The following is a 23,432-nucleotide window of genomic DNA, read 5'->3' as shown; positions in this document are numbered from 1 at the left end:
CAATGACCTATCACTCACCATGAGCAATATAATATGAAACTTTTGGGGAGCGGAATTCAGTTACTGCTAATACAAAATATATGAATCCTCCAAAGAATGATCTTCCTTCGAATTTAGACATTATTGTATTCAAACCATGATAGGCATCTCATTTCATGTCTCAGAATGCTGTCAACTTCAGTGATCAATAAGTGCTATGACAAGCAGCGATATAGACCGGAGATATTAAAGATAAAAGCTTTGGATGTGCTTAGCTTTTCAAAAGCAACTACAGGGTTCCTCTAAAAATGATACATAAGCACTTGTAATCTTTAGCAAAAGTGATAAAGATCAAAGATTGTCAGACAGGATTCCTGGAAATAAACTGACTTGTTAATACCACCAAATCAGGTCTATGACAACAGATAAACCCACTGAATACTTGAGCCAAATAGCTAGGAAATAGAATCAATTCATGCAAAATCTTTATTATTGGCAATTCCTAATGGTTCTGTCCAGCAAATCCCATTGCAGCTTAAACTATAAAGATAGAAGATAAACCAGTGGCACTTACTCATAGGTGACTGTGGTAATCCTGTTAGATTTGTTATATGGCCTCCTACCTTTTAAAATCAACTTTACAAACATTCTGCAAATGAACCAGAAGGTCTCCTGGGGATTCACAGTCTGTTACACTGTCTTACTGCCCCCTGCTCCCTCAGCACTTCCCCCTCCCTCTACCTCATGTAATCTCATGGAAGGAGAGGAAGTTTCAGCACACAGTGGGAGGAGGAAGTGCTCAGGGGCCCTTCTGACTTATTAGTATAATTTAAATGTTGATTTAAGAAGGAAGGAGGCCATGAATAAAAAATAAAACAAGATTACCCCAGTCAAAGTGCCTGGATCTATCACAGTATCATAGTGATATCATAGAATCATAGGTTTGAAAAAGACACAGTTCAATCAAGTCCAACCTATAAGATTAAACAAATGTTTGTTTTTTTTTCCCCATAACCCATGTTAGTATGCTCTCCAGAAAATCAACCAGTCCCCTCTTGAACATGTAAAAAGAGTCCACCTTAACAACTTCCTGTTGCAGAACGTTCACCAGTCTCACTGATCTTACAGAAAAGAATTCCCATCTAAAGTGAGGTGAGAACCGCCTCTCCTCTAGGCGTAGAGGATGTCCCCTTGTCCTAGTCACAGGCCTGGGTATAAAATTATTTTTTGAGAGATCTCAGTACTACACATTCAGGTATTTATACATTGTAATGAGGTCTCCTCTCAGCCATCTTTTTGCTATGGTGAATAATCCCAAATTTTGTAATCTGCCATTGTATTCTAGTCCCTTCATAATTATTAGTCCCATATTAATCTTGGTTCCTCTCCTCTGCACCATCTCAAGTTCTATTATGTCCAGAAATTAGAAACAGGTACTGTACACATGGCGGCTAAGTCTTAATTTTAGGTACAGTGAGTAGCTCAAATTATCCTTCATTTGTTTCATTTTGTGAATGAAGCCAATAAATCATGTTACTCTGATATGCTATGAATATTACTGCCTATATATAATATCATGTGTCATTGAATTACACTCAGATGTCAATCATGAATGGTAATAAATTTAAAATTGACATCATTACCATTATTCACTCACCTTGCATAGTATCATAGTAAATAAGGTTTATAAAAGACCAGGTACATCAAGTCCAACCCATTGTCCTGCAGTTTTGAAGCAGAAAGAGGCCCATAGAGAATGAGTCCCTTCCGATTAATAAAATGGCAGTCAAGATTTTTTGTTCCCATAACATGATATTTTTGCTCTCAAGAAAGACAACACAAACACAAAGCATTATACATCACAAATGCTGCAGTAGAAAGTTCCACAATATTGCTGCTCACAGTAATATAATGGTAGAACTGCCTCTCCTATAGGCATATATGATGCCCCCATGTCTTGGCTAATAAAATATCATCTGCTGGCCATTCCCACTAATCAGTGCATAGCATAGTCCTCCCTTTGCCACCTTATTTCTGGATTGAACATCAATACCCATTTCTCCACCAAAGCCTCTAGCTTCTACAAATCCTCCAGCTGTTTCTGTGTTGATAAAATTACAGAACTTAATACCATCTACAAATATTAAAATTCTACTGTATAAACACTGACCAAATATTAAAAAGCAGAAAGTCAAATTGACGATTGACGTGATAAAACCCACTATCGGTGCTATATGCACCAAACACTTACCAGCTATGGAGACGGCTCAGCCATGAGCCCTCTCCATGCACCCAAAGTTAAGGGGTTAAGGGGTTAATATTTCACTTTTTGTTTCATTGCAGCTAATTGGTAAGATCAAAAAAGTTATTTTTTTAATCATTAATGTACACTCTGCACCCCATCTTAACAAATTTATATTATATTTATATTTATTTATATTAATTTACTAAACAAGATAAACTAAAATATCACATTTAATAACAATAATAATACCTTTATATAGCACACACGGATTACACAGCGCTGCACAGAGCTTGCCAAATCCCCAATGGGCCTAACAATCTACACATAGCCGGTCCCTGTTCCCAAAGGGGCTAACAATCTACACTTAGCCAGTCCGTGTTCCCAAAGGGGCTAACAATCTACACTTAGCCAGTCCCTGTTCCCAATGGGGCTAACAATCTAATCAACCTGCCAGTATGTTTTGGAGTGTGGAAGGAAAACGCACACAGAGAGAACATACAAACTCTTTGCAGATGTGTGACCCTTTGTTGTTATATTTAACTCACATGCTGTCCATTTCCATGAGCAGTGCTCAAGGTCCCTAGGACCACAGTGATCTCCATAATCTTTAAATTGAAGAAGTTTGGGACAACCACAACTCTTTCTCAACTAAACTCAAACTGAAGAAGAACCACTGTGGCAGAGCTCCAGAGATGAAGTAGGGAGATGGGAAAATGTACCACAAAGTCAACTATCACTGCAGCCCTCCATCAGTCAGCCTAAATACAGTTTGCAGAAAAACACAAGAAGGACTCCCAGACTATGAGAAATAAGATTCTCTGGTCTGATGGACACAGTTTTTACTTTTTGGTGTTAATTCTAAGTGGTATGTGTGGAGAAAAACGGGCACTGTACCAAATACAATCTCAACAGTGAAACATGGTGGAGGCAGCATCATTCTATGGGGTGCTTTTCAGCTGCAGGGACAGGACGACCGGTTGCAATTGAAGGAAAGATGAACGTGGCCAAGTACAGAGATATCCTGGATAAAAACCTCTTCCAGAGTGTTCTGGATCTCAGACTGTTCCAAGGGTTCAGATTCCAACAAGACATTAACCCTAAGCATACATCTAAAATAACACAGCAGTGGCTTCAGAACAACTCTGTTACCATTCTTGACTGGTCCAGCCAGAGCCTTAACCTAAACCCAATTGAGCATATCTGGAGAGACATGAAAATGGTTGTCCACCAACGCTCACCATCCAACCTGAGGGAACTGGAAAGGATCTGACGGCAGATCTCCAAATCCAGGTGTGAAAAACTCCTTGCTTTATTCCCAAGAAAACTCATTGCTGTACTGGCTTAAAGGTGCTTCTATTCAATACTGAGCAAAGGGTCTGTATACTTGTGATCATGTGATATTTTAGTTTTCTTGTTTAATAAATTAGAAAAATATCTATAATATCAAGATGGGTGCAGAGTGTACATTAATAAGCAGGCTGATCTTGTAGCCTGTATTTTGGTGGTACTTTGTATTATGAAATAAAACATTTGGAAAACACTGTGCACTGTTTTAATTATTTTTTTCTTTATTTACATTCTTAACCTCAAAAATCACCACATCATTTAACACAAAACTATTTGTATTAGGACAGAAAATGTAGCATCAAAGAGAAGAACTAGTACTGATACAAATGGATATTTCCCCTGGCTGTATGTCAAAACACATATACAATAAAACAAGATACACAAGATGTCTAAAGTAACAAAAGTATTGGCATACACAATTGAAGCTACTGAACTGTTATTATGCAGGTTACCTAGATTTAGGAAAAGAAAGGGTAGACAGCATGCTCTTGATACAGACACACGTTGGAGGGTGCAAGCTTGTTGTTGGTCCTCGTCCCGGATCAATATTGTAAATGTTATATAGTAACAAAATTGAGTTGTAAGATCTGAAAGTTTAGAATTTTGAAAATGATGAATCTTTCCAATTTTTTGACCAAATGTTTGAAATGTTTTCATAAAAGCATGGTTCAAACACAATTTACAACAAACATGATGTTAAATATATCATATATATTGAAGTTTAATTCTTCTAAAGTAATAAATGCATATAGTTTGACATGTCAGATTTAAAAATTCAGCTTTTGCCCAAATAGTGTTTAAAAGGCTCTACAGGGCATCTACTTTATACTTATATTGTGTATTCTGTATTAAGTATTAACAAGAAAACAACATCCATGTGACTGAAAGGTGGTAGAAATCAATTGAAACATATTGTACATTGCCATCATTTCAGTGAGCATTGTAAACCACAAATGTATTTGTTAGAATCAGTGTGACTTGATGTATTTCAATTTTATTTGCATGAAGACTAATTAATATACCATCCTTAAGTTATTTACTTCATGACGTTTGAAAACCAGACGGTATTGTTTTCATTAATTTCCAGACCATATAGATGTGCTTTAATATTCACAAGTATCATATAGCTTGCTAACACCCGTTACACAACCCCCTAGCAGCATATGGGTTCAGAGGGGTTCCTTTGATACAGGCATTTTAAATTTTGGCCTACTTTCTGTCTGGCAGGCTGGGAGGTTTTCTTACACTTAATTGAGTTGGCTAGTCACTCAAAAGTAAAGATTCAACTCCCAGCAGGGATTACTGTAATTGGCAAACAGAATTTCCTAACGCAATCCTGACAGAAGCAGAACTATTTATAACACCTGTCCTCATAAAGACCTAACAGGGCACCAGCCGATCTTCAAGATCTAGGGTCAAACTTTATTTTTTGGATGCCTCAAAACATCTTAGTATGGGTGTTAGATGAAGAGAACATTGATGTCTGTGTGTAGGTTACTTATATCCTGTACATTTCAGCATCTATTTGTGGAATCTTGTCTCTAAGAATGAGCTCGAGGGAATTAACCCATTGCTGCAGTCTGAAAATATCCATCTTTAATGCACATTCAGATCCAACACTCACTGATGTTTTTCTCACCCATGTTAGTATTTGGTAGTGTCTGAGGGCATTTCTTTTGTTGGATATGATGTCATACTGTATGTGAACATGAATTTAATAAGTTATACTCTATACTTGTTTTTTAAACATCACATCCTCGCTCAATGAATTATTAACTTGTATACTTGAGTTCCAGGCTTAAAAGTTACAAGTAATTGCAGCCAAATTTATTGCATCACACATTATTAAGACTATCACTTGTATACATTAATTTTCAAAATTATTTCATTTTATTAAAGGGGTTCTCCTATTTTAAAGTTTCTGTGATTCATTGCACCTTATTTGTAATGACATATGTTCCTTATGTTATCTCATCCTTAAATTCTAAAATTTATATCCTTTAGGAATTTTTTTGAGATTAAGAAATATCGGTTTGTTGTATCATGGATTATTGTGACTTGGATAATAATAATAATAGTTTTTTTATTTATATAGTGCACACAGATTATGCAGCGCTGCCCAGAGTTTGCCAAATTGGTCCCTATCCCCACAGGGCACACAATCTAATCAACCTACCGGTATGTTTTTGAGTGGAAACCGGAGGAAACCCATGCAAACAGGGAGAGAACATACATGTGGGTAAACTACAATGTAGAAATTGGCCCTTGGCCAAGAGAAACGGTGTTGCACTAAATCATATCCTTTCATGTCACTTTTGCCTTTTATTGTATTTGTGGGCAGAGATAGAGTTGGGGGCCACTGAAATTCAGTGCAGTAAATGCAGAAAAGACTGGAGCAATGATTGGCTGCAGCTATCATGTGTTCTTAACAGCACATTATTGCCACAGATTATTAGAAAGGAACCGGTTGGACCATCAATACTGGATTAGAGGGAATTTAAATTTAGCACGTTTTTATTATTGTTTTTTTAAGCTAAAATACCCCTTTAAACTTATATTACATTAATATATATTAAAAAACATGCATAAGACACTTTTATTCACTCCACTGCAGTAAAAAAAAAATAAAAAAAAGTTAATTTTTGGAAGTATTTTGCATAGGCTAAGATTTTTTTACTCTTTCGTAATGGTGAGACTCTATGGCAGGTTCACACAGGCCCGTTTTGTTCATTTTGCTTTGTTTTTAAATATGGATAGATAAAAGGTAGCTCTAGATTAAAAAGTAGAATATAACTGACACACAAATAAAGTAAAAACTCCTCTACTCTTGCATGAGCCATTTTTTGTAAAAATGAATACTCAGCCAATTTTGTCATCTGCAATGATCAGCTGTACGGTGTCTGTAATGAAGCTTTATTGATAACCCTTGGTGCCATTACAACAAAAAAATTTTGAAACTCCAATCGTCACTGGGGCAAAAAAAAAATGTCTAGAACTTCAATAAAATATCCAGTTTCGACTTACATACAAATTCAACTTCCGGACCTTATCTTGTACGTAACCCGGGCACTGCCTGTAATATCTATACAATAAATATCTCAACGAATATACTTTTCCCCATACATTTTTTTTCTTCACACACTTACTTACGTTTTTGTTTTGATCATGTTTTGTGATCCATATTACTTCATAGTCATTCATACACATTCATGCATTCATGTGTGTCTCTATTTACATATAATTGCATACACGAGCTGTATACCTACCATTAGTTATGTTCACATTTTAGTATGACACTTACATACTTCACAGTCATATGTCCTATGCACACACACACACGCTTAGGTAGCCATATGTCCTTTCACCATACTCACAAAGACATTTCATTGGCACATTACACCACTTCCATAGTCTATTCATTCACAATCACATTTTGGGCACAGAGGGATTTTGTATAAGATATTTTATTTTGTATATTTGTGAGACTTTTACATATAACCCCTTGATTGCTGTTTTTTGATGTGCAATGTCATCTTGTGCTTAGAAATTAGTATGGTGATAACTATATACTATGTGATAGCAGCGACCTATGTTATACGATGTTATCTTGTTATGCGGTTTTTACCTTTCCTCTCACCATTTTCTATTAACACCCATGGAGCTACCTGTGTGCATGTGCTAGGCGGATGCCTGTCCTGGCCAGGCCAGCACGTCTACATCTGGTCCTTAGAGCATGTGACCACAAGGTGCGGTCTGGGATATCGGAGACATGGTGGCTGATAATAAAGGCTATTTTATTAATTATAACAGAGAAAGTTCTCCCTGTATTTGTCTGCGAATAATTTAGATACTATATTTACTGTGAATATGTAGTGTCCCGGCAGTGTCCATTACCATTAGCACTAGAGCTTATACCAACAGAGCTTTTACTTGTACACTTGTGTTGTGCTGGCAACCCTGTCCTTTTGTATAACAATATTCTGATGTTGTTTACATATTTTACTAAAGAGAAGATATCTCACTCTCTATGCTGCCTTGTGGCAGCCTCTGGACTGTCTCTTATGCACTGCTGCATTCTTTTTAATTATACGAAATGTGATATTGTGCATCTCTAGAAAGAATACAAGAATATTGCATAGGCTATATGTCTTTGGAATATAATGGCATTGGTAAGACAACACAGCCTGTAAACGCCCAATATGTTCATTTTAAATATGGATAGATCATCCTTACAGACTGTAAGCTCTTGTGTCACCCCCTTATCCTCATAGACTGTAAGATCTTGTGAGCAGGGTCTTCACTCCTATTGTTCCATATGACTGTTTGTATTCTGTAATATAGTATTTGATTTCTATACGTCCCCTTTGATTTTTAAAGTGCTACAGAATGATGGTGCTATATAAATATAGAATATTATTATTATCAATCGGTAGTTCTAGATTTAAAAGGTTGAATATAATGATATGTTAATATTTCTTTTTATTTTGTAAAGTTGTGATATATTGATAGATAAAAAAAGATATTAAAAAAAAGATATTCACTCTTTGGATGAAAATACCCTGCCTCCCTTTAATGACCATTGCTTTTTACCATACCGATAGTTAACTGATATTCACAAGAGAGCAAGAAAAATTTCTACTAGCTTTAAATTAATTAATTTTACAGCTCAGAAGCAGAATGACTTTTAGGTCCTCAGCTGCGACATGAGCCAATTCCCTGTTGTCGTCTCAGAAATTCAGACGGTTCGTCTCCCTTAGCCCATCAACGATTCTTCTTTAATTTGAGAGATTCACAGAGGCCACGCTCAAGTCTCATATGGTCAATTAGAGCTTCTCATAACAGCAAAACAGACTGGCTGATGGCCACTCATAAGAAAAAAGTATCAAACTCAGCACTTGTGAGTTTTCTTTGCTTCAGTTCAACTTGTATCATAGGTTCAACCTTAAGAAAAACACAACTGTAAGAGATTTTTGTCACTTGCTTATGTTACATTGATCACTGACCACATTATATTTTTATAAACAATGCCATTGTGTTATGTTCAAGAGGTTGTTACTGAATATAGAAAGGCAAAACTTCTGTGCAATAGTTAATGTACCTATCATGTTGAGATTGTCATAATATTTTTATTCAGTTTTTTCCAGAGGAAATGTTTATTTTTGTAGCACACATGAAAGAATCGTAATGTCTAAAAGGTACCTTAAAATCAACACACAATGGGCCACATTTACTAAAAACAGCACAAAATGCACTATGTGCAGGGTACACCAGATTCAGGAATTGTAACACCTGTTTTTCATGAATCCTGCACCGCTCCAACTTTTTTTGTTAAACCTTTAGGGCGTGCAACACACTTCGGCTGGACTTACCATGATAAATGTGACGCATGGTCCAACTGTGCAGTAGAACGCCAATTTTAGTGCAGAAATTACATTGGGAATAGTGTAGCTGCAACACAAATGAGTAGCGTGTTACATATATGTGGCGTGGAGACTTCTTAAATGTACGTGTAAGCAGTTTGCACATAAAATAATGTGCAAAGTCAGCCAAAAAACTGGTGCAGGGGCTTAAGTAAATGTGGATTGATGTAGATAATGCAGTTTGTTTCTGTTGGAATATATATATATATATATATATATATATATATATATATTTTTATATATATGTATATATATGCGAGACCTTAGCATGACTCTATATTTCTTATTATCTTTTGCTAATTTTGGTAGAAAAAGGCCCAGTATACTGTATTTACTCATGGTGCTGAGCATTTAAAATCAGTGAAAAGACCCCTATAGTAGACCGTAACCAATTTTTTTATGTCTACCTGTGCAGACTACTTATCATGAGGCAACAAAAAGTGTCTAAAAACAAGGTCAAGAGGCCCAGTCATTTTGGGACAGCATACTTGAATAGGAAAAGATTAGAGAGATTTTGACTGTGAAATGAGTGTCGGCACCATACAGGGTGTTTTGAGTAACTGTTGATTAGTTTTTCACGTATTACCATTTCTATTTGGACTCCAAAGCATTGGCATTCCAATGATGATTCCATGATGTCTTTGAATCTTTTGCTTTTTATATTATGCTCCCATAAAAATTTTAAAATATATTTCTCATTATCGTTTTCAATTTTAACAATTGTGTTACTTAAGAGAACCAACATTTCCTGTGCTCAAGTCTTTATATTTGTAGAAAAAGAATGAGATGACCTTTTAGTTTTGTCAGGGCTCTTAACTTCTTTGTTCATTGTATATTCTGCTGCCAGATAGTGTGATATATGTTCAATCATGGGTGTACTATAACAAACTTTGACACAGCGGTCTCTTCCATTGGAAATTTTACCTACAATAAACTACAAAGTAACTGATCTTCAAAGTGGGTAACAACGTGGTTACCATATAATGTGTTTTTTCCATATACTTATTTTGAATACTGATTGCTCTATTCAACATATACATGGAGGTTTTATAAGTTCAGATATGCCAATACAGTAGATTACACTATAAATGATATATAACCATTTATATATGTGCTGTATATAAATAGATGCTCTGGTCTGTTGGGATTGTATAGGCAACATGAATTGTGCTTCACAATACAAAAAGCACTATATGATTCGGAAGTTCGGACTGGGGATATATTGTACAAATAACGGAACACAATACTGGTTGATAATTTGAGATGAAAGCCATCTGAAAATTAGCTGCATATTTACCACCAGGTGTGTAGAAGTGGAGAAAATGGGGCACATTTACTAAGGGCCATGCGTCAGTTTCTTTTGGACTTTGGACGTTCTTTCTAGTGCAAACTGATTACACAGGTTTTTAAGAAGTGTGTGTACCACATTTGCATTGCAAGAGACCCTTTTTCGGTTCAGCTGCACTAGACATCAAGCAACACCAATTTATGTACTGAAATGAGCATTCCGGACACATTTAACATGCAAAGTCAGACAGAAATGTTGCACGGCCCATGTTAAAGGTGCACCACAAAAAAGTGCTGCACTGTCGGATTTCCTAAGGAATCTGGCACCCTCTAACTATACACAGGCAAATGATATAAAAATTATTAATCAATTCCCAAAGTATTATGTATTATGTAGAGCTACAATGTTCTTGTTTTGGACTTTTAGAATGTTTTCTTTTAGCAATATGGTACTCATCATAATAAGGAGCACATTTACACAGAAATAGAGAGAGAGATATATTTTAAAATATTTCATAGATAGATAGATAGATAGATAGATAGATAGATAGATAGATGGATAGATAGATAGATAGATAGATAGATTCCCCTTTTTGTAGCCTTTCTTTCAATTAAATGAATAGATAGATTCATGCTTTGATTTAGTTTCTGAATTCCTTAATCCTTTTATCATATTCTTAGAATTGACAGTGTGAACATTATAAAGTAATAATTTGTTATATATTTACTGTATATATCTGTGTATTTGTGGATGTATTAAAAGTGATATAATATACACATATATCATTATACCATATCACTACTACAAACAGTGTAATAGATAAAAACACAGTATTATAGTAAAACTTTTGTCTCCTTTCATGCCAAATACTGCACGTTTTGAAGTGAGTCTGAATCTTGTGAATAAAATTAATTTTTTGGTCAATTACTTGTGAAATAAATGCTTCCAAGCTGAATCTCACACACCAAATTACCCCAGTGGTCAGAGTCCATGATAGGTCCAATCAAGCAGAAAAAGAGAATTGCTGTTGACTGTACTTTTGCTGTGAGCTGTGCCTGGAGAGAGGCTTAAATGGGTCCTTCTCCCCTCTCACATACATCACAAATTCTTTAGGGGCTAACACATCATGCTGCCTCAGCAAACCTTATACGTTGACCTCTTCCATATTAAATTAATATGCAGATCACTTACTCTCTTCACTAGCTGCCTTCACATCGGCTACTTTATGTCTAATGCCCAAAATACACGCTCAGTAATCTTTATAATAAAAAATGAAACTTGTAAATAAGGCTGGTTCTAGTCATTTAGTCCCGCATTCACATGCTGCTAAGAAATTGTATTTTTAGTGAAATGAAAGCTTGTTTTTGTAATTGTTGTTTTTCTCTTATTTGAGTGCAATAAATTAATTAGGGATGTGGTTCAGTAAAATGACAGATGGAGAAGGAATGACATCAAATCCTCTATGTGCACGCATTTAGACTTTTGAGAGGAGAATAAAGCTATAGAACTACTAAAGTTCTATACAGGCACATATAAAACAACAAATGTAATAAAAGAACAAATCAATAAAAAGTAGTAGCAGCCGCTCAAAGGTTTTACCGTATGCAGCGAGACACAAATATGTTGAAAAAAATTAACAGATGTTATTGTAGCAGAGAAAATCCAAGTTATATGCACAATCTGTGATATTGAAAAGTAGACGAGTTGTTCAAGGCAAACCTTCAAGTTATTACCTTGGAAGAGTGAAGAGTGGGACCAAACCGCCAAGTTGGGTCTGTAATTAATTTTGTAACCACAAACCCAGAGATCGATCATGCGCTGCTGTTTGGGATCCAGGTCCATGTTCTGGGGATATTGTGCCAAGCTGCTTCATTGACTGCTGAACAACCAATCTGCAACCTCTTAGCAACTTAAGGCATGCCTTCTGTAGGCATGCCTGTGATTGGCTGGGCTGGACATGCAACTCCGCTTCATAATAGCAGCCTCACATGTCCAGACACCATTAAAAGGGGAAATATACTAGGGAGATGATGCTGCTTCTTATAGAGTTAATCAGGCAGGCAAGGACCTCTTAAAAACTAGCAATTGCCCTTTTCAGGGCACTGAGGTAGGGTTAGGGAAGCTGCTGTTATTAGGGACAAATGGAAATGTTAAATAATAATAACTCTTAAGAAATGCATTAAGCTACTAATATAGTGCAAAAATATTCTTATTGCTTATAAAGGATGATACAGCAATACTTGGAAAGACAGGGCAGGAATATTAGCATTTACTACAGCAAGATGTCCCGTTTCAGTATAGTTTTCAGCTCCAGAAAAATCCTAAAGGTGTTATCAGTGAATAACATGCAGTAATACTTAGATTCAAAAGGTACTGCCAGTAAATAGCATGCAGTAATATATCTGACTGAAGTAGAACACTATTATAAACCTTTAAAATATGGGCCACCCTTAAGCCACTAAATAATTTAATCAGGCTTTCAGTGTGTATAAGGGATAGTGAGACCCAGGATATAAAGATTCTCCAGGATCACACTCTCTCAAATTATTACCCCCACACTGAACTAAAGTGCTGCTGTGAAAACATAGGTTCTAGGCATTGTGTAGATTAGCGAGGTCTGAGTATGAAAAGTTTTGCAAGACCTCACTCTCTTCTTAATCAATCATACACACTGCACTAGAGCACTATTGAAAAGAGATTACTGGGCTTAACTTTCATCCTGTTTTGGATCATATTATTATGTCTGCTCTGCCTATTACACCCTATGCCTGGGTTACATATCATTCCCAGTATGCTAAAAGGAGGACCAATACCATCAGAAACAGTGTCCCATTCCATTCCAGCCCCGGTCATTAGGCTTCGTGGTTAGCGACAAACAATATGCTGTCCTAAGGTCCTTTTAATGTAAGAAATGTTCGACATGGGGGATTGTATTGTGGCCAAACCTAAAAATATGAAATTAGATAGGGATGGAAATCAACCAAGATAAGGAGGATCAATGCCAATAACCATGTAAGGATATATACAAAATTCCCTGTACCTGGCAATTTATGCAGATGATTGACGTCCCACTTGCTAATCCAGCAAGGTTTGCATCCCTCATTAATTTAATACATATGCGCCCATATTCCTTATCAAAAACTGCATGGCATGGGGGTTAATTCACATGTGTGATAGCGCTACCATCCTACGTCAGGGATACAATGGATGCAGAGACACATCTAGCTAGCCAAGATGTGGAAGCTCTGTATAATTCTATATCACATGAAATTGGGTATTATGCTGTTGGTACTTTTCTGAGATCAAGGAATACCCAATATAATGACATTTGATGGCAGGTTCTACCACCAGCTCAGGGGGTGGCAATGGGGAGCCCTTGTGCTCCCACATATGCTAACCTCTTTCTGGGCTGGTGGGAGAAGGAACAAGAAGTATCTTGAATCATTCACATTGCATATCCTATTATGGATACGATTCATAGACGATCTCTTGATCCTTTGGAAAGGACCCCAGGATTTATTTAAGAAATTTGTAACCATGCTCAATTCCAACCGGATTGGTCTCTTCCTTACATCTAAAATCCATCAGGAGACAATATCCTTTTTGGATCTACCTATCAGTAGATCTACATCAGGAAGATTGACCATGAAGGTTTTTAGAAAAACCACAGCCGCCAATTCCCTACTTGTCTGGAATAGCTGGCACCCAAAGCCATTAAAAAAGTAATACCTAAAGGGCAGTATCTACGTGTCAGGAGAAACTGCTCGGACATGGCAGAATATCTGTCAGCAGCAGCCGACTTGAGACTAAGGTTTCATGAAAGAGGATATCCTGATGATGTCTTGAAAGAAGCGCATCACTGTGCAATTGAAAGCAATAGGGATGCACTCTTGACGCCAAAAATTAAAAGAGAGTCCCAAACACGGTGAATACTTTGCTGCTCCACCTATATCTTAAAGGGACTTTCATTGAATATTTTGCATTTTCAACTATATCTGAAAGCTGCTGTCTCTCTATAGTTTGCAGTTCAAAAAAAATCACAAAGGTGGGGTGTCAGTACAGTTTGCAGTTTAAGCATCACCCAGCAATATCTTACAATACCTATCTTAGTACTAATTGCATCATTGCCATTGCATATATGTCCTCATGTGGTAAGGACAGGGAAAGGATGCTACTGGAGATAAGATTAGCAGGGATCATTTATAATTGCCCTTTCCAGGACATACGTGTGTATACTTACATGCCGTTATGATACAAAACCATTCATCTATATCTCTTACAGTACTGTTCACTGACAGAACCTATATTTCTATATTCCTACCTTCCAATAGAGCAGTAACAGTAGCTTTTTTTTACTGAAATAAAAGGTGGTTCCCACTTCTTCTTTGTATGATTGTCCTTCATGGTTTCTCCTGGTACCCCTGCAATCTTTGCTGAGTTCTTGCTCCTCGGGCTTGTGCAGCCAGTAAGTCACTAGTGTCAGATGGGAACTCCACTACAAGTGCATTCTTTTTGCATTATTTATCTATCCAATGGTGAAATCAAGGATCTTATTTTATCTTTATAGCACAAATGTAGCCGTGTGGTCATCAAGTAATCAACACTGGTGGCTGTGAGAAAAATCTGGCCCTTCTCTCCACCTTACATGATGAAATTGAAAAAAAACGGGTGCTTCCTCTCACTCCCCAGAAACAGGGTCTGTCCTTCAGAACCCTCCCCCCCCCCACCAGCCACACTCAAGTTACACCAATGACCGACACTGAATTTTTTCCTGCTGTTAGGAATACTCCTCCTCTTACTCCTTCTCCTCCAAAACTGTCCCCTAGGTGGAGACTTTATTCAAGCTGGGATAAGATGGAGATGGTAGCTTATGATAGGGTTATCAGCACTAACCATATTAGGTACATATCGGAAGCAATGCATCACTGAACAATTGGTCCTCATGGAGGAGGTCTAGTCGTTGGTGATGAAGTGCTGTTGGTCACTCCTTCTATTCTGGAGCAGGAACTCAATTATTGCTTGCTGCTGCTCACACACCTTTTCCAGCACCTTTTCCAACAGTGTGAATGCCAGAATTAAGCACACTTGCCATGTACCATATGCAGCAGCTCTGGTAAGTCTGTTTAGTTGGCCAGCAACCTTTGCACCACCAAGTTCAGCACATGCACAGTAGAAAAGTTTTCCACAATAGTTTTAGTTGATCCACCAAGTTACTCTAGTGATCAGGAGGGAGAAGAGGAGAAGAGGAAGTGGAGGAGGAAGCAACCTAGACACAGAACAGTAGCAGACATTGCTATAATGGGTAGATCACTTACCTATTTTACTTACTGAGCTGAATTAAAGCAGCTTTGTATTTATGTTGAACAACCCCTAGTAGCTATTAAAATACATTGAGGTATGAATTAATTGTGTGCAAGTTCATCCTCAAAGTAGGGGCAAGGCACAACGTGATGTCCCTAAATGCTTGGTAAGGGCAGAATTTGAGCCAAAGCGCTTCCTGTCTCAGGACCAGCTGGCATTATTTGAACCCCGTCAGCAGTTAAGGAGATATAACGTGATGATTTACACTTTGCAACTAATGATATTGCATAGTGCACACCTGATGTTTGTCCCCAACCAGTTGGTGTAGGGTGAGGATGGCCTGCCGAGAAAAGTAGTGGCGGCTGGGAATGATTTACCGCCATAAGATTTCTAATACTGCCCAGAATGATAGCTTTTCCAAGGCCAGCAATTTTGCAACTGTCCCAGTCAGGACCAGGGCTCATGGGTGAGATGGGACAAACTTAAATTTTTTTTTAATATTTTTGTGGGCATAGAAACTTCTTTGGATGGTGTGGACAGGCTCTGGTTTTTTGGTGGTGTCACATCCTCCCACTCGGGAGGCAGTGGGAGAGGCCGAGAACACCCGAGGCAGCAGAAGAAGTCTCAGGTGTTTCCATATTTTTTCTGTTGTGTCATCCAGTGCAGCTCATGTTTTGTGGTACTCAGTGGTGCTCAGATTGTTGTTCGCTTCAGGGAATGGTGGCACTAGGTGCAAACGAGACGTTTTGTTTTGTCTTTTAAAAATTGCTTGAAAGAATGCCACATCAAGGAAATACTCTCGGCTGACCTTTGCATGATCTGCCCTTGGCACAGTGGGTGAAACAGGCCATGTTGTGGCTATGGGCTGACTGATGCGCCTTTGCACCCTTCTGTACCTATTGCCGGCTACCTAGGGCTTTGTGACAACTGCCTTTTAATCTGAACTATAATTGCCTTGAGCCATATTGGGTCCAGAACAAAATCATCACTTCTCAGATCTTCTTCTCCCAAGCCCTCACTGCTGCCCTCCTTGTCAGTCTCCACATTGCAACAAAAGTTGTTGGACATCTGGGAACTCGATATCTACAACCCCCAGTAGTTAATAAATGTACAGCTTCCAGTAATTAATATGCAGCTCCCAGTAAATAATAAATATACACAGGGCCGAGTTTAGCTTTTCTGCTGCCTGAGGCACCAAAAATTATACTGTCTATATACACTTTGCTCCTAAGGGTGAGGTTGCACATACTGCTAGCATGGTGTTTAGAAAGGCAGTAGTAGTGTACAGGGGCTGGCCTCGACCCAATCGCGAATGCGTTTCTTTGGAAAAGCATGTGATAGGCAGCCAGAACCCGGTGCCTTGCATTAAAACAATGCAAGACATCGGGTTTTGATTGCTTACCGCTCCAAAAATTGTGTTTATTTCAGTGCTTCTACACCAGAAACTAGCATAGAAGCACTGATTATTGTCCCCTACAAATTAAATAGTATTTACATTAAAAGCATATATATATATTTATATATATGTATGTATATAGACTTGAAAAAGGTGTCCAACACCGCAACATTACCACTTGCCTCAATAACGATCACCAACTTTTGAATTCTACCTTTGGAGTGCTGCTCGCTTTTTCCAATTTGTATCTGCGTAAGGACCAAGCCATACATGGTTCCGACAAGGAGCAGCCAATCGGCAACCTTCCCCATACAAAACATTGCCAGCCTGCACCTCCGTCCTCCTGCAGTGCTGCTGTGCATGGACGCAGGCGGCGTGATATCATCAAATGCCGCCTGGGTCCTCCAGAGCCATAGAGGAGTGCTTCCCTCCATGTATTACAGACACAGAGGATAGTGATAATAATCGTGGAAGTACGGACTGTTTTGCAACCTCCTTCAGTGCTCCACATCTGCTGCCTGAGGCGCAATTTTCATCCCGCCTCATGGCAATTGCGGCCCTGAATATGCAGTGACCAGTAATAAATATACAGCCCATAGGAATTAATAAATATACAGCCCTGAGCAAGAAATATACAACCCCCAGTAATTAATAAATATACAGCCCCCAGTTATTAATAAATGTTAGGTCCCAAGTAATTAAAATATACATCCCCCCCCAGCAATTTATAACTACACAGCAACCAGCAATAAATAAATATATAACCCTCAGTAATATATACAACCCCCAGTAATTAAGACGCAGCCTCCAGGATTAATATACAGCTCCAAGTAATATACAGCTCTCCAAGTAATATACAACCTCCAGTAATGTATACAGACCCCAGTAATATATACAGCCTCCCAGTAATATACAGCCCCCAGTAATATAAAGCCTGCCAGTAATATATACAGCCCCCAGTAATATAAGACCCCCCAGTAATATATACAGCCCTCAATAATACACAGCCCCCAGAAATATATGACCCCCCCTCCAGTAATTAATACATTTTGGCGTGGCGGTAGTGTCCTTCACTGGATGGGATAGTGTCCCTCACTGTATGGCGGTAGTGTGCTTCACTGGATGGGGGTAGTGTTCCTCACTATGTGGCGTTAGTGTACCTCACTGTATGGGGGCAGTGTTTCTCACTGTATGGGGGTAGTGATCCTCACTGTATGGGGGTAGTGTCCCTCACTGTATGGTGGTAATGTCCCTCACTATATGGGGGTAGTGTTCCTCACTGTATGGTGGTAATGTCCCTCACTGTATGGGGGTAGTGTCCCTCACTATATGGCAGTAGTGTACCTCTCTGGATGTGGGTAGTGTTCCTCACTGTGTTGCGTTAGTGTTCCTCACTTTATGGAGGTAGTGTCCCTCACTTGATGGGGATAGTGTCCCTCACTGTATGGCGGTAGTGTTCCTCACTGTATGGCGGTAGTGTTCCTCACTGTATGGGGGTAGTCTCCCTCACTGTATGGCGGTAGTGGTCCTCAATGTTATGTGGGTAGTGTCCCTCACTGGATGGGGGTAGTATTCCTCACTGTGTGGCGGTAGTGTCCCTTGCTGTATGGGGGTAGTGTTCCTCACTGTATGGCGGTAGTGTTCCTCACTGTATGGGGGCAGTGTTTCTCACTGTATGGGGGTAGTGTTCCTCACTGTATGGGGGTAGTGTTCCTCACTGTATGGCGATAGTGTCCCTCACTGTATGGGGGTAGTGTTCCTCACTGCATGGCAGTAGTGTTTCTCACTGTATGGCAGTAGTGCTTCTCACTGTATGGAGGTAGTGTCCCTCACTGTATGGGGGTAGTGTTCCTAACTGTATGGCGGTAGTGTCCCTCACTGGATGGCAGTAGTGTTCCTCACTGTATGGGGGTAGTGTCCCTCACTGTATGGTGGTAGTGTTCCTCACTGTATGGTGGTAGTGTTCCTCACTGTATGGGGGTAGTGTTCCTCACTGTATGGGGGCAGTTGTTTTGTTGTACTGGTACTGGTCATCATGTGGCAGTATTATATGTCCCCTATAGAGAGGTATTTTCGCTAATTCTATGCTCAATAGCCGGGTTGGCACTTTGCGATGATAACGTAGACTTTGGTTCACAGTTTGGGCACTTGGTCTCTAAAAGGTTCGCCATCACTGCCGCAAGGTAACCGCCTGGCCCCCGATTCGTGTCGCCTGAAAGTTGGCACGATTGCCACACAATCCAATCGTGTGCGTCACAATCTCCTAAAAGTTGTGAAACCCGACAAAAATGCAGCCGCGGGACCCTTAGTAAATAAGCCCCATTATGCTTAATGGCACTGTTCGCTTTATGTTACATGTTATGAAGGTGTTGAATGATTCTGACATGAAGCAGACAAATGAGAAATTTTAGCTAGTAATTGCCTTTAAAGAAGGCAGCTTTAAAGGCTTTGTGCCAGGGCTAAGGGGCTCCAAAGGGTACCAGAGATTTCCATAGATTTCATTACTTATTTACTCGTCTCCCAGCGGAACACTGTCATTTGGGTGGTTTGTGATAGATTACTGTGATAGAACTATTAGCTACATAGTTTATCATATTCGATATCTTCATGGCATTCCAGAATATATTGCGGCACATTTACTTACCTGTCCGATGGAGGTTACAGAAAGTGCATTCTTCCGACGATGATGTACTGTTGCGTGATTCACTATGATTGTGCGTCCGATATCCTACATGTGACGCTTCCCCGGTGCAAAGGAGTTCACCTTCTTGTTCCCGATGTATGTAAGTGCATGTGTTGAGACACAATTTTAAAGCTAAATCCCGCACTTAGTCCGCATCCGTTGGATTGTCCAATTTCTGTCGCATGAAAGTTGTTGCGATTGCAGCAAAATCTGATCGTGTGCGACACAATCCCCGTCTAAATACTTGTCCCAGCTGTGCAATCCCGGAAAATCTCGGGAAGTCGATTCGCAGACCCTTGGTCAATAAGCGTCATTGTCTCAAATTAGGGGAAGTACAGTTTGTCTCTAAGTTCTGGAGAGAATTTTGTGGCCAATTAGGAATCTCTGTGTCCTTTTCATCTGCATTCCATTCTGAGAAGGTACACATATATTTGTTTTTTAAGGTGGGAGGGGGCATTCAGAAGTCTGCTGCGGGGCCCCACTCCTTCTAGTTATGCCCCTTGGCACATTATTTATCTATCTTTATGTAATGGGGCACACTTTATATCTATATCTCTCTTAAAGAGGCACAGTATATATCAGTATCTCTCTGGAAGACATTATAAGGTGTTGTCTATGTAGAAACAAGGGACAAAGCATATCTCTTTATCTCTGTAATGGGGCTTAATATATTGTATATATCTATATATTTTCTATGCTGAGGATAGCCTCCCATCTATGACTGTGGATGAAGAGATGTCTGTTAGCTGTGAAAGGGGCACTACCTTTCCCCCTCAGGATAAAAAATACAAGTTATTTTCCCCAAATTGCTATATATTAATCTTCTTATGTCCTCCGTCTTTTAATTTGCTTCTGAATATTACAGTACATCTTCACGGTTAAAGGGAAACAGGAGTAATGGCTCTTCCCTCTGAGCACCAAGGAGCTTGTTTGCAAATATATAATGTGCTCAATACAATAAGTTTTACTTGTATGGTGATTTGGGAGTTGCTAGACCCCCTCTAAGTATTCTACATCATTTATCTACAATGTAGGATTTTGAAGACTATAGACAGCTTTTACATTCTTGTCATCAATTACTGGATGTCAAGTAACCTTTTACTTCTAATTATCCAGCAGTTTCAAAACACTGTTTTTGCGCTGTGCGACTATAGTGTTTTCCAGTCTCTTAGGGACTTTGTTTTTAAATGCACAAAATCTGTTAAAATGACTTTCCTTACCAAACTTTTACACAGCAATGCCTGTAAATATTTAAATATTTATTTTCTGCCATAGTTTTCTTTCTCCTAAAGCTGACATTGTACCACTTTTGTATACTAATGACTGAGAAACGACATTCTGCCATCAAGGTGGCATCCATCTGCTGATGGTACCCAGGGACGTGCCACTTTTTATCCTCAAGGCTTTACAGGTCACAGAGGTGTTATGTGAGCATTTCACAGCCAAGGTGATGTTGGGGTGCAGCCAACTGTCTCAAAGGCTGCAAAATAATCAGAAATGTCTCATCTGTAATTGAATTCTTCGACAGACTTTTTCACATGGTGATAGCAGTATTTAACAGCAGTTGTCATTTTCGCATACAATGTGAAAAAGTCATCAAGCACTTAATAAAATGCACAATATAATGTGTAAACTGAAGTAATTTTCAGTATCTTTTACAATATGAAAGACATACACTGGAGATCAGAAATATAGAACAACGCACAATTTCCTAAATGTCAAGGTCATTGTTTATTTCTATGTGAATGTAGTCTAACATGAGTAAAATAAGAGTATTTTAAGCCTATTTGATAAATTCTATATATTCTAAAGCACAAAATAAAAATGTAAATTAGATCATTGTCAATGAACACTGATCAAAATTAGAGAAAACTTAAAGATACCTGCAAGCTATTGGTGTCAATCCAGCAGCACCTGGTGCTAATTTTCTTAATTATTTGACAAACCCTATTTAACTGGCAGCTTACCTTTTCAAAGTGATTGAAGTCCTCTGAAAGTAGGTTGTCCATATGAAGGCAGAAGGGGTGATCCTATGAGCCATAACAAGAGAAGTTGGACATTACAAGTCTGTGATTTCTAGAATATTGCACCTTTACAACATCACAACTCTTTCAAGTCCACCAAGATCGCTTCTCACCCTCGAAAGATAAGTGCAAACAAGGATAGCCTAATGCTGAGAAAATCTAAAGGGTTAACTGTTTCAACACTGCAGCTGGAATTGCTCACCGGTTGAGCACTGAACATGGTTAAAGATCTGTTTTGCCATACAGTAACTCAAAGAGCATTTGGACTGAAAGCCCACTCTGCAGTGACCAACCTCTCGTTAGCAGTACGAATCAAAAGGATAGACTCAGCTTTGCTGAGGAGCATGATGTGTGGACAGAGGAGAAATGGTTCACAGTTCATTTAAGTAATGAAAGCAAGTTTAATTGATTTTGATCTGCCGGGAAACATTATGTATGTTGATAAACTAGGAAAATACTGAAGCCAAAGTGTGTAAAGAAGTCAATGAAAAGTGGTGGAGGAAGTGCCATGGTTTGCAGAATGTTTTTCGCAGCAGGAATTGGACCTCTCATACAGCTGGCAGAGTGAATGCAAGAGTGTATCAGAATCTTCTTCAACAACATATGGGTCCTTCTTGCTTTCTTCAGTCAATTAGCAAGCAATTTTCATGCAGGTCAATGTCAGGGGGTCACACAACAAAACAGGTGAAAATGACTGATCTAAACCCAATAAAAAATCTAATGGAAAATCATTGATGACACAGTTATGACCAAGAAACCCACAACAGTCACAGAACTGTGAAAGAACCTGGAAGAAGAGTGAACCAAAATCCCACCAGACCAGTTTGAGAGGCTAGTGATATCATGTGGCTACAGATATTCTTTTTTTAACATTTTTTATTAAAGTATGATAGGATATATGTCAAACAACAGCTTTTAAGCAGCAAGCATAAAGTACATAGTAAGAACATAAAAGGATGGGGGATGGAGAAAAAGAGCAATGGATACGGAAAATTGCAGCTACCACATAGAATGCCAATACCTACAGTAATGCAAGAATAGTCCAACGCAGTGGACCAATATGGTTGTCATAATACAAGAAAATGAGGAGACACATCAATTGAAGTATAGTATAAGAAGTAAAGTATAAGAAACACAAACACATAAAAAAGAACACAGTAGAGGGCATGTGTTCAGGAGACCATTCTGTATTTGAGAGAGCGCTGGTAGTCAAGCCAAGGAGTCCAGCATTTAAAGTAAGAATCATCAGTGAAGTGAAGTTCAGCCTTTAGTTCCTCCATTTTCCTAATATGTTTTATTTCTGTGAACCAATCTGAAATAGATAGGGGAATGGTAGAGAGTGTGAGGGACACCTGATTGGAACTGTAAACAGGGATAGTAAATCTAAAGCTGGCGAATTCTCAAGATGAACTCCCAAGAGCTTGTTGATAACTTCAAAACTTTTAGAACGCCCAAACTGGTCGACAATCCCACCAAACATGACACATGGTATCCCTAGCTCCACAACAGCTCCAGCACTGATCCAGGACCGAGTGAAACAGGGAGTGAAGCCTAGACTGGACCTAGACCTAAACTAGACATGTATCACAAGAAAAAAAGACATGATCATACATAAGAAAGAATGTAAAAAAAAAGAACTTCCAAATGTCTCAATTATACACCAAAGGTAAAAAAAAAAGATACATGTCCCCCTCTGTGTAGTAGAAAGAGGAATGTGTGCAATGTCTTGTAGTAAGTAAGTGATTTATT

Source organism: Engystomops pustulosus, chromosome 2 (assembly GCF_040894005.1).
Source record: "Engystomops pustulosus chromosome 2, aEngPut4.maternal, whole genome shotgun sequence".
Taxonomy (NCBI): Eukaryota; Metazoa; Chordata; class Amphibia; order Anura; family Leptodactylidae; genus Engystomops; species Engystomops pustulosus.
Note: the sequence above shows the minus strand (reverse complement) of the source record.